General features: G+C 39.6%; 1 long non-coding RNA gene across 1 annotated transcript; it reads left to right on the plus strand.

The window, feature by feature from the left end:
* The first annotated feature begins 5,802 nt into the window (after positions 1-5,802).
* On the plus strand, positions 5,803-8,805 carry LOC142912555 (uncharacterized). The gene is made up of 4 exons (XR_012934137.1): positions 5,803-5,990; positions 6,602-6,659; positions 7,510-7,605; positions 8,059-8,805. It is a non-coding gene; the product is annotated as an uncharacterized LOC142912555 (long non-coding RNA).
* The last annotated feature ends 3,621 nt before the right edge of the window (positions 8,806-12,426 follow it).

Here is a 12,426-nt window from a genome sequence, read left to right on the forward strand (position 1 = left end):
TAATAAGTATTTAATGAGCCCATGTATTAAGTCTATTTAATAAGCCTTTTTAATAAGCCTATTTAATAAGTCTTTTTAATAAGCCTATTTAATAAGTCTATTTAATAAACATATTTAATAAGTATTTAATGAGCCTATTTAATAAGCCTATTTATTGAGCCTATTTAATAAGCCTATTTATTGAGCCTATTTAATAAGCCTATTTATTGAGCCTATTTAATACGCCTATTTCTTGCGCCTATTTAATAAGTCTATTTAATACGCCTATTTAATACGCCTATTTAATAAGCCTATTTAGTAAGCCTATTTAATAAGCCTATTTAATAAGCCTATTTAATAAGCCTATTTATTGAGCCTATTTAATAAGTCTATTTAATAAGCCTATTTAATAAGCCTATTTAATAAGTATTTAATGAGCCTATTTAATAAGTCTATTTAATAAGCCTATTTAATAGGCCTATTTAATAAGTCTAAGTTGCTGAAATAAGCTTATTTAATAAGCCTAAGTTGCTGAAATAAGCCTATTTAATAAGGCTATTTAATAAGCATAAGTTTCTGAAATAAGCCTATTTAATAAGCCTAAGTTGCTAAAATAAGCATATTTAATGAGGCTATTTAATACGTCTATTTAATAAGCCTATTTAATAAACCTATTTAATAAGCCTATTTAATAAGCCTATTTAATACGCCTATTTAATCAACCTATTTAATAAGTATTTAATGAGCCTATTTAATAAGCCTATTTATTGAGCCTATTTAATAAGCCTATTTATTGAGCCTATTTATTGAGCCTATTTAATAAGTCTATTTATTAAGCCTATTTAATAAGCCTATTTATTGAGCCTATTTAATGAGCCTATTTAATAAGTCTATTTAATAAACATATTTAATAAGCCTATTTAATAAGCCTATTTAATAAGCCTATTTATTGAGCCTATTTAATAAGCCTATTTATTGAGCCTATTTAATAAGCCTATTTATTGAGCCTATTTAATACGCCTATTTCTTGCGCCTATTTAATAAGTCTATTTAATACGCCTATTTAATACGCCTATTTAATAAGCCTATTTAGTAAGCCTATTTAATAAGCCTATTTAATAAGCCTATTTAATAAGCCTATTTAATAAGCCTATTTATTGAGCCTATTTAATAAGTCTATTTAATAAGCCTATTTAATAAGTATTTAATGAGCCTATTTAATAAGTCTATTTAATAAGCCTATTTAATAGGCCTATTTAATAAGTCTAAGTTGCTGAAATAAGCTTATTTAATAAGCCTAAGTTGCTGAAATAAGCCTATTTAATAAGGCTATTTAATAAGCATAAGTTTCTGAAATAAGCCTATTTAATAAGCCTAAGTTGCTAAAATAAGCATATTTAATGAGGCTATTTAATACGTCTATTTAATAAGCCTATTTAATAAACCTATTTAATAAGCCTATTTAATAAGCCTATTTAATACGCCTATTTAATCAACCTATTTAATAAGTATTTAATGAGCCTATTTAATAAGCCTATTTATTGAGCCTATTTAATAAGCCTATTTATTGAGCCTATTTATTGAGCCTATTTAATAAGCCTATTTATTGAGCCTATTTCATACGCCTATTTAATTAGTCTATTTAATATGCCTATTTAATAAGCCTATTTATTGAGCCTATTTAATAAGTCTATTTATTAAGCCTATTTAATAAGCCTATTTATTGAGCCTATTTAATAAGTCTATTTAATAAGACTATTTAATAGCCTATTTAATAAGTATTTAATGAGCCTATTTAATAAGTCTATTTAATAAGCCTATTTTAATAGGCCTATTTAATAAGTCTAAGTTGCTGAAATAAGCCTATTTAATAAGCCTAAGTTGCTGAATGAGCCTATTTCATAAGCCTAAGTTGCTGAAATAAGCCTTTTTAATAAGTCTAAGTTGCTGAAATAAGCCTATTTAATAAGCCTAAGTTGCTGAAATAAGCCTATTTAATAAGGCAATTTAATAAGCCTAAGTTGCTGAATAAGCCTATTTAATAAGCCTAAGTTGCTAAAATAAGCCTATTTAATGAGGCTATTTAATACGTCTATTTAATAAGCCTATTTAATAAACCTATTTAATAAGCCTATTTAATAAGCCTATTTAATACGGCTATTTAATAAGTCGATTTAATAAGCCTATTTAATAAGCCTATTTAATAAGCCTATTTAATAAGCCTATTTTTTAAGCCTACTTAATGAGCCTATTTAATAAGCCTATTTAATTAGTATTTAATGAGCCTATTTAATAAGCCTAAGTTGCTGAATAAGCCTATTTAATAAGCCTAAGTTGCTGAAAAAGGCCTATTTAATAAGCCTATTTAATAAGCCTAAGTTGCTGAATAAGCCATTTAAAAAGCCTAAGTTACTGAAATAAGCCTATTTAATAAGTCTAAGTTGCTGAAATAAGTCTATTTAATAAGCCTTTTTAATAAGCCTATTTAATAAGTCTTTTTAATAAGCCTATTTAATAAGTCTATTTAATAAACATATTTAATAAGTATTTAATGAGCCTATTTAATAAGCCTATTTATTGAGCCTATTTAATAAGCCTATTTATTGAGCCTATTTAATAAGCCTATTTATTGAGCCTATTTAATACGCCTATTTCTTGCGCCTATTTAATAAGTCTTTTTAATACGCCTATTTAATACGCCTATTTAATAAGCCTATTTAGTAAGCCTATTTAATAAGCCTATTTAATAAGCCTATTTAATAAGCCTATTTATTGAGCCTATTTAATAAGTCTATTTAATAAGCCTATTTAATAAGCCTATTTAATAAGTATTTAATTAGCCTATTTAATAAGTCTATTTAATAAGCCTATTTAATAGGCCTATTTAATAAGTCTAAGTTGCTGAAATAAGCTTATTTAATAAGCCTAAGTTGCTGAAATAAGCCTATTTAATAAGGCTATTTAATAAGCATAAGTTGCTGAAATAAGCCTATTTAATAAGCCTAAGTTGCTAAAATAAGCATATTTAATGAGGCTATTTAATAAGTCTATTTAATAAGCCTATTTAATAAACCTATTTAATAAGCCTATTTAATAAGCCTATTTAATACACCTATTTAATAAACCTATTTAATAAGTATTTAATGAGCCTATTTAATAAGCCTATTTATTGAGCCTATTTAATAAGCCTATTTATTGAGCCTATTTATTGAGCCTATTTAATAAGCCTATTTATTGAGCCTATTTCATACACCTATTTAATTAGTCTATTTAATAAGCCTATTTAATAAGCCTATTTATTGAGCCTATTTAATAAGTCTATTTAATAAGCCTATTTAATAAGCCTATTTATTGAGCCTATTTAATGAGCCTATTTATTAAGTCTATTTAATAAGCTTATTTAATAAGCCTATTTAATAAGCCTATTTAATAAGCCTATTTATTGAGCCTAATTAATAAGTCTATTTAATAAGACTATTTAATAGCCTATTTAATAAGTATTTAATGAGCCTATTTAATAATTCTATTTAATAAGCCTATTTTAATAGGCCTATTTAATAAGTCTAAGTTGCTGAAATAAGCCTATCTAATAAGCCTAAGTTGCTGAATGAGCCTATTTCATAAGCCTAAGTTGCTGAAATAAGCCTTTTTAATAAGTCTAAGTTGCTGAAATAAGCCTATTTAATAAGCCTAAGTTGCTGAAATAAGCCTATTTAATAAGGCAATTTAATAAGCCTAAGTTGCTGAATAAGCCTATTTAATAAGCCTAAGTTGCTAAAATAAGCCTATTTAATGAGGCTATTTAATAAGTCTATTTAATGAGGCTATTTAATACGGCTATTTAATAAGTCGATTTAATAAGCCTATTTAATAAGCCTATTTAATAAGTCTATTTAATAAGCCTATTTAATAAGCCTATTTAATAAGCCTATTTAATAAGCCTATTTTTTAAGCCTACTTAATGAGCCTATTTAATAAGCCTATTTAATTAGTATTTAATGAGCCTATTTAATAAGCCTAAGTTGCTGAATAAGCCTATTTAATAAGCCTAAGTTGCTGAAAAAGGCCTATTTAATAAGCCTATTTAATAAGCCTAAGTTGCTGAATAAGCCATTTAAAAAGCCTAAGTTACTGAAATAAGCCTATTTAATAAGCCTAAGTTGCTGAATAAGCCATTTAAAAAGCCTAAGTTGCTGAAATAAGCCTATTTAATAAGCCTAAGTTGCTGAAATAAGCATATTTAATAAGTCTAAGTTGCTGAAATAAGGCTATTTAATAAGTTGAAGTTGCTGAAATAATCCTATTTAATCAGCGTAAGTTGCTGAAATAAGCCTATTTAATAAGGCTATTTAATAAGCCTAAGTTGCTGAAATAAGCCTATTTAATAAGGCTATTTAATGAGCCTAAGTTGCTGAAATAAGCCTATTTAATAAGCCTAAGTTTCTGAACTAAGCCTATTTAAAAACGTATATTTAATAAGTCTAAGTTGCTGAAATAAACCTATTTAAAAATGCTATTTAATAAGCCTAAGTTGCTGAAATAAACCTGTTTAATAAGGCTATTTAATAAGCATAAGTTGCTGAAATAAGCCTATTTAATAAGCCTAAGTTGCTGAATAAGCCTATTTCATAAGCCTAAGTTGCTGAAATAAGCCTTTTTAATATGTCTAAGTTGCTGAAATAAGCCTATTTAATAAGCCTAAGTTGCTGAAATAAGCCTATTTAAATAGGCTATTTAATAAGCCTAAGTTGCTGAATGAGCCTATTTAATAAGTCTATCTTGTCTTTGTTCGGAAGATCATCAAAAAGTTCATTGGCTACATCCAGCATGAACGTTTTAGCATACTCGCCATCTGTGAATGGTTTTCCGTTCCTCACTATTGCTAAAGAACCAGCAAAGCTAGCCGAATTATAGTCACCTTGCCGGGTCCATACGCGGAGTTGCTGCTGGCTAGCTTGCACCCTGCTCAGAAGCTCTTGGCACGCTTTCTTTCTGCTGTCTCCCGCAGGGTATTTTGATGCAAAGGTAGCGTGGCGCGTGTCGAAGTGCCGCTTTACATTCGACCGTTTCAACGATGTAATTTTGTCATTGCAAATTAGACACACCGCAGAACCCGCTCTCTCCACAAAGGCGAATTCTTCGGTCCATTCGTCCTGAAATGTACGATACTCGTCGTCTTTTTTTCTTTTCGCCATCTTCTTCGTCGAAGGGTTAGCTTTGAGCTAATGACCGAGCAGACGCAGTCTCAGACTGATTCAAAAGGGGGCGTTTACCTGTTTTACCCAGCAACGGCAAACGTAGGCCAGTATCATCCAATTAAAATAATGGACAATTGCTCCTGCAGCCCTGAACAGGACATGCGCAGTGAAAAATCGATGGATGGATTAAAACAAGTGAGAATATTTTGTTTTATCTGCGAGCCATATGCAATCATCAAAAGAGCCACATCTGGCTCGCGAGCCATAGGTTCCCGACCCCTGTGTTAGAGCTTTCAACAGACAACGGGACAAGAAGTCAAAGCTCATCGAGACGCTGACCTTCCTCAAAAGATGCCGCGACAACAAGCTTAAAGGACTCGACCTGGGCTTTGCTGTCTTCACTCCAACGCTGTCCTCTGGACAGCCCGGTCCCTTCACCTGATGAAGGCCACTTGTGTTGTGGCCGAAACGTCGTGATTTTTTGTTATTTTATTTTTACCTACGTGACTTTACCGAATAGAACCAAAGAGCACTTGAAATTTGGAACATGATAAAATAAATAAAAACAGTTTCTTCGCGCTATTCCCTCCCTTCCGCCCTCGTCTCGGCAGCGCGTCAAGGCAGCGGTCGATTGCGCCGGGCCAGGCGTTCGAGCTGCCGGACGGCACCGACAGCTACAGGGACTACGCAGGTTCTCGCAACCACCGCTACGCCGACAGCGAGAAGGCGGCGAAGAACCGCAACCAGCGTCCCACCGCGGTGCTGCACTTCTTCAACGCGCCCACGGACATCACGGCCGAGATGTTCGCGCAGGTCCGTGCCCCCGCCGCCCCTTCAGCCTGCTGCCAGCAGCGCAGAAGGGGAGCGCGTTCGGTTTCTTTAAAAGTTTTCCCAGGTGAAGCTTTTATAAATATTCAAGTCCAAAGTTTGCACGTGAAACAATCGTGGGTTTTTAAGATGAGCCTATTGATGTTGTGGAGTTTGTGGTGGCCAATGACACGTTTCCTGTGATGGGACAAATGTAAAATGGTGTAATGTAGTTTCCTTTCAGCGGTTAAAACATAAGATGTATAAATAATGCAGTCGATGTTCCAAAGGGACTTTTTTGTTACAGACTAGACAACACCTCGCGTTAATTTGTCCTGTTTAATACATTACGATTCATATTCATTCGTATTCGAAAGGTTTACATTTCAGTCTTTGGACATTGTTTCTGCAAATGGTTGCATTCCCCCTGAGTCTATGCTTGGTGTTCACAATAATCTGAGCACTTTAAAAGACTGCTCCAAAGCTGGCGAATGTAAATTTAAAAATGGACAACGGGATTTGTGCCTGCAATTAAAATGACATCTCCCGAATGCTTTACCGGTGCACGTTAACTGTTACCAACTATAACGTGAACGCCGCCCGTTCTGTCCCCGCAGCTGTGCGACGAAATGTCGATTGCGAAGCCCCGCTCTTTCAAAGTGTTTTCTGGAAAAAGTAAGTCCCGCAAAGTATGTTTATTATTTATCTTACGTGTCATGGCACAGAATAAATCGTGTACTGTATTCTCCATGCAATCGTCGCTTGATTTACAGCACGACACCAGATGATCTGCAACGTGTGCTATGAGGCCATGCTCAAGAAACCCTGTGAGAAATTCTCTCCCGAGAGCAATCCTTGCTATTCACTCGCGCCCAAGCTGACTGAAGCGTGTTAGCGTAGCCAAGGCATCGGACTGAAGCCTTCCTGCTGCAGAAATTCACCGACGACTGACCCCACCCTTTAAACACGGCAAAGGGTTTCATATTCTTGGTTCTTTAGGTAAAGTCACGTAGAAGGGAAACAACAAAATAATAAATATATACAAACACAGACAATTTCAACCGAGAAGATGGATTCTGGCTTAGCAATCATTGGAAGGATTTGATAAACCATTTCGGGTCTTAATTGATTGTTCACGCTTACGGTGGCTTTCAGACCGCATCCATTATTTTCGTCTCCCCCCTCCTCTTTTCAGAACATAGATGGACTCGTCCATCTGAACAACTGCCAAATCGCTCTCCGTGGTGCTAACGTTAAAAATAACCGCCACTTTTTTCAAATTTTCTTGCTGTGGTTTTCACACCTGATGATGATTGCTTGTGTTGCAGTCGAAACGTCGTGAGAATTTTATTGTTTTATATTTTTATTATTTTATTGTTTCCCTTCTACGTGGTGGTGACTTTACCGAAAGAACCAAGAATATGAATCCCTGCAGTCACGAAAGCTTTAAATCAAAATGGTGAAGGGTGTTGCGTTTTACACGACCCAAATGACTCCATGAGCAACGGTCCGTCCACGTGTCCAGCCGATAGGAGCGTGTCCGGCCTGATGGAGTGGGAGACCAAGAACGATGCCATGGAGGCTCTGGCGTGCATTAACCATCACCCCCTGAAGAACGCAAGTAAGTTGTGGGGTGTTGGCCATTTGTGTTGGTGCGATGACATTGAAGCGGTGCTGCATTATCGGCAAATCTTTGGTCGCACGCTCTGTTGAGCACCTAATGTTCAGATTTGGGGGGGGGCGCTTGTTATTACCATAGCACCATCTGTGTACACTGGCTGCCTAGCAGCCTTGGGTGAAATTGCAGGAAGTGAAAGCAGTTGTAGATTATTGTATTATATATTAACAGGTTGTTATTTATGGGCGATTTGGATTTCATTGTTTGCATATACAGAATGGAATTGAAAATTGACATAGCCAAGCACTTTCACTTATCACAACTCAACGTTATCTTAGCTCCCTGAACGAGTTTGTCGACATCGACAAAGACCCTCCTAAGAATCGCTTCATTGTTTTAAGTTTTTGTGTGCTCCAGTGAAGACGACATGTGGCTCCCCTGTTTTTATTTTCTCAGATGTTCCATACTTCTACACCCTCAAACTGTGCTTCTCCACTGCCCAGCCTTCATAGAAGACAACTCAACATGTTTCATGCCGTATTGAACGTCGGTGTCAACATCATTGTCACTTTGTGTATTATTTGTGAATGTCCCATCACTCTTGTTGAAAGTTAACCGTGGGTATAGGTCGAAAGTGCAATTTGACGCGTTTACATTTTAGTTGTCATTTTTTGGAGGATTAATTTAGATTTCTATATTGACTGCACCGAAAGATTTTAAAGGTCGCAGTGGAAATGAAGAATGTTGAAATTAAAATAATTATGGTTAGTCTCCTTAACCTGCCGAGTTTGTCTGCCGTGTGCATTGCCATTTTGTCCATGAGCCCCAAACCAGATTTCACTTGGCAGTCCTCGGGTGCCGTAACTTTAGCGGCTCCAATTAATTTACAATTTGGGGGGGTTCTCAACTTGCTCATAGCCAAAGTTTTTGCTCCCACCACGAGTGATGCTCCTTTCTTGCTGTAGCCCATTGCACTAATATTGCCCATTTAATTTCATAACGGAGAGCTCTGAAATAAATGCCAAAGAGACCCTTTTGGGGGGGGGGCTGGTAAAAATATACCCCGACTCATTGACAATCCCATTGAAAAACATGGGTTGGCATTCTGTACAGTGCGTGTATTTAGCAGGTTAATACGCTTGCAAATATAAACCCCAAGAGAAAATAGAACAGTGTTTGAAAATAAAAGCATGGAGAGATGCATGTTTGACATCGAACTGGAATCGATTGAACATGAGCTTGGAGACATGAAGGAAGTTGGGCATAGGGTAGGTGAGTGACTGAGTGAATGAGTGACTGAGTGTGTGGGTGGCTAGGTGAGTGACTGAGTGAATGAGTGACTGTGTGGGTGGCTAGGTGAGTGACTGCATGAATGAGTGACTGTGTGGGTGGCTAGGTGAGTGACTGTGGGTGGCTAGGTGAGTGACTAAGTGTGTGGGTGGCTAGGTGAGTGACTGAGTGAATGAGTGACTGAGTGTGTGGGTGGCTAGGTGAGTGACTGAGTGTGTGGGTGGCTAGGTGAGTGAATGAGTGACAGTGTCTGGGTGGCTAGGTGAGTGTGTGTGTGGGTGGCTAGGTGAGTGACTGTGTGGGTGGCTAGGTGAGCAACTGTGTGTGTGGGTGGCTAGGTGAGTGAGTGACTGTGTGTGGGTGTCTAGGTGAGTGAGTGAATGAGTGACTGAGTGTGTGGGTGGCTAGGTGAGTGAGTGACTGAGTGTGTGGGTGGCTAGGTGAGTAACTGTGTGTCTGTGTGGGTGGCTAGGTGAGTGAGTGACTGAGTGTGTGGGTGGCTAGGTGAGTGACTGTGTGTGTGTGGGTGGCTAGGTGAGTGAGTGACTGAGTGTGTGGATGGCTAGGTGAGTGACTGTGTGTGTGTGTGGGTGGCTAGGTGAGTGAGTGACTGAGTGTGTGGGTGGCTAGGTGAGTGACTGTGGGTCTGTGTGGGTGACTTATCAGGGACGGGTCCCGTGTGGCCAGTGGTCGAGACCTGTACCTTGGCTGGGTCAGGTCAGACTAGCCTCCCCAAGGACCCCCTTAGCCGGAGGACCCCGAGACCCTAGCCCAGGAATAGGGCGAGTTAGACCGAAGCCGTACCTCCTCAGCTAGCAGCCGGTGAAGGGGCCGTTATCCCTTCAAGTAGAAGGCTGTATTGTATTGTTAAGCACCTTTGTAATAAATAAGCGTTGCCTCTACCGATTCGTCTCTACGCTGTCTTAAAGAACCCATTACACATGTACAGGCATAGCTCTTACGTCTTTAACCATTGAACTTGTTTTAAATATATATAAAATGCTCTAAACATTTATCATGTGCACAGTATTGTAATATAGGCGGGTACTGATACCCCAATGAAGTAGTGCTCATATTTGGTCAGAGGAAAACCAATGCTCATTCGGTAATGTATCTCCATTGGAAGCATGTTATGATGACCTCCTACAGCGCTGTTTCACGAAGTGTTCCGTTTATCAAGAACGCATCCTGAGCGCCATAACAGACTCACATAAAACTGAAGACCGCCTGGGATCAAACTTACAAAATAAGCGGATGAGAGCAGGTTGGTGTGCTTTTGGAAAATGTAACTTGATAATGAAACGCAAGACCCAATCTAGATGTGACTCACTTGCAGCACTCCACTGCCCCTACTCCACACCCCCTCCACTCTCTCCTCCCTGGCTCCTCCCCCCTCTCTTACCTACATAGCCTCTTGTCACGGCAGCCCTTTTGCCCACTTCACCAATTGTTTTCTTGCTGTGGTTGTCCCACCTGACGGCGGACGCTTGTTGTGCTGCGCCCGAAACGTCGCGGATTTAATTTATTTTATACCTACCACGTGACTTTACCTAAAGAACCAAAGAGCGAGGCCCAATGTTTAGAGCGTTAAAGGGTATGTAAAGCAAGGCTAAAGGCACGTAGAGGCACAACCATAAGATAACATAACACATTCTCCTGCGGAGGGAGCTGGTAGTAGGAACATTGGGCTGCTCGGTCAATGGCCAGGGTCAACGGCGGCACCATCACGTGGTGTATTCCGTAAATATGCTCGACATCAGCTTTTGTGAGGACTGCTGTATCCCAACACGTACCAGGGTGAACTTTAACAACAATAAGCCCTGGTTCTCAGCAAAGCTCAGAAGGTTGAGGTTGGAGAAGGAGGAAGTGTTTAGGAGTGGGGATAGAGACAGATTCAAGGAGTCGATGAACAGGTTTAGCAAAGCGGTGAGAGAGGCTAAACGACTACTCAGAGAGACTAAAACACCAGTTCTCTACTAACGACGCTGCTTCTGTCTGGAGAGGGCTCAGGCAGATCACCAACTACAAACCCAGAACCCCCCACACCACTAACGACTCCCGCCTAGCCAACGACCTGAACGAGTTCTACGTTAGATTTGAAGGACAATTGGACTATCCTGAACCACCCCTTCCCACCCGAGAGGCCCCACCCATACTACAGAGACGATTCTCTCCTTTCAGGAGGGAGAAGTTAATAGACTTTTCAAGAGGCAGAATCCACGCAAAGCAGCCGGGTCGGATCTGTCTCTCCAGCGACCCTCAGACACTGCGCTGACCAGCTGTCTCCAGTGTTCACCAACATCTTTAACACCTCCCTGGAGACATGCCATGTACCAGCCTGTCTCAAGTCCTCCACCATCATCCCTGTGCCCAAAAAGCTAAGGCCAACAGGACTAAATGATTACAGACCGGTCGCCCTTACATCTGTGGTAATGAAGTCTTTTGAGCGCCTGGTCCTGGCACACCTCAAAGCCATCACAGACCCTCTCCTGGACCCCCTTCAGTTCGCCTACAGAGCCAACAGGTCTGTGGACGACGCAGTTAACATGGCCCTCCACTTCACCCTACAGCATCTGGACGCCCCAGCATCCTATGCCAGGATCCTGTTTGTGGACTTCAGCTCTGCCTTCAACACCATCATCCCTGCCCTGCTTCAGGACAAGCTCTTCCAGCTGAACTTGCCCTACACCACCTGTAAATGGATCACAGACTTCCTGTCTGACAGGAAGCAGTGCGTTAAGCTGGGAACACAAATCTCTGACTCCAGGTCCATCAGCACCGGAACTCCTCAGGGCTGCGTCCTTTCCCCACTGCTTTTCTCCCTGTATACCAACAGCTGCACCTCCAATCATCTGTCCGTCAAACTCTTGAAGTTTGCGGACGACACCACCCTCATTGGGCTGATCTCTGGTGGGGATGAGTCTGACTATAGGTGGGAAGCTGACAACCTGGTGACCTGGTGTAGCCAGAACAATTTAGAGCTAAATGCTCTAAAGACAGTTGAGATGGTTGTGGACTTCAGGAAGAATACAGCCCCCCTCACCCCCATCACCCTGTTAGACTCCCCAGTCAAAATTGTAGAGTCCTTCCGCTTCCTGGGCACTATTCTCTCCCGGGACCTCAAGTGGGAACTGAACATCAGCTCCCTCACCAAGAGAGCTCAACAGAGGATGTACTTTCTACGGCAGCTGAAGAAATTCAACCTGCCAAAGACAATGATGGTGCAATTCTATACAGCGATCATTGAATCCATCCTCACCTCCTCCATAACCGTCTGGTACGCTGCTGCCACTGCCAAGGACAAGAGCAGACTGCAGCGTATCATCCACACTGCTGAGAAGGTAATTGCCTGCAATCTACCAACCCTCGAGGACCTGCACACGACAAGGACCATGAGGCGAGCGAGGAAGATTATGGCCGATTCCTCCCACCCTGGACACTCTCTGTTTTAGCTACTCCCCTCCGGCAGAAGGCATTCGGTCCATCAGGACCAAAACCTCACGCCATAAAAACAGTTTCTTCCCATCTGCTGCT

Source organism: Petromyzon marinus, unplaced genomic scaffold (genome assembly GCF_048934315.1).
Source record: "Petromyzon marinus isolate PM22_M1 ecotype Great Lakes invasive population unplaced genomic scaffold, UKy_Petmar_22M1.pri1.0 PM_G_Scaffold_208, whole genome shotgun sequence".
Classification (NCBI taxonomy): Eukaryota; Metazoa; Chordata; class Hyperoartia; order Petromyzontiformes; family Petromyzontidae; genus Petromyzon; species Petromyzon marinus.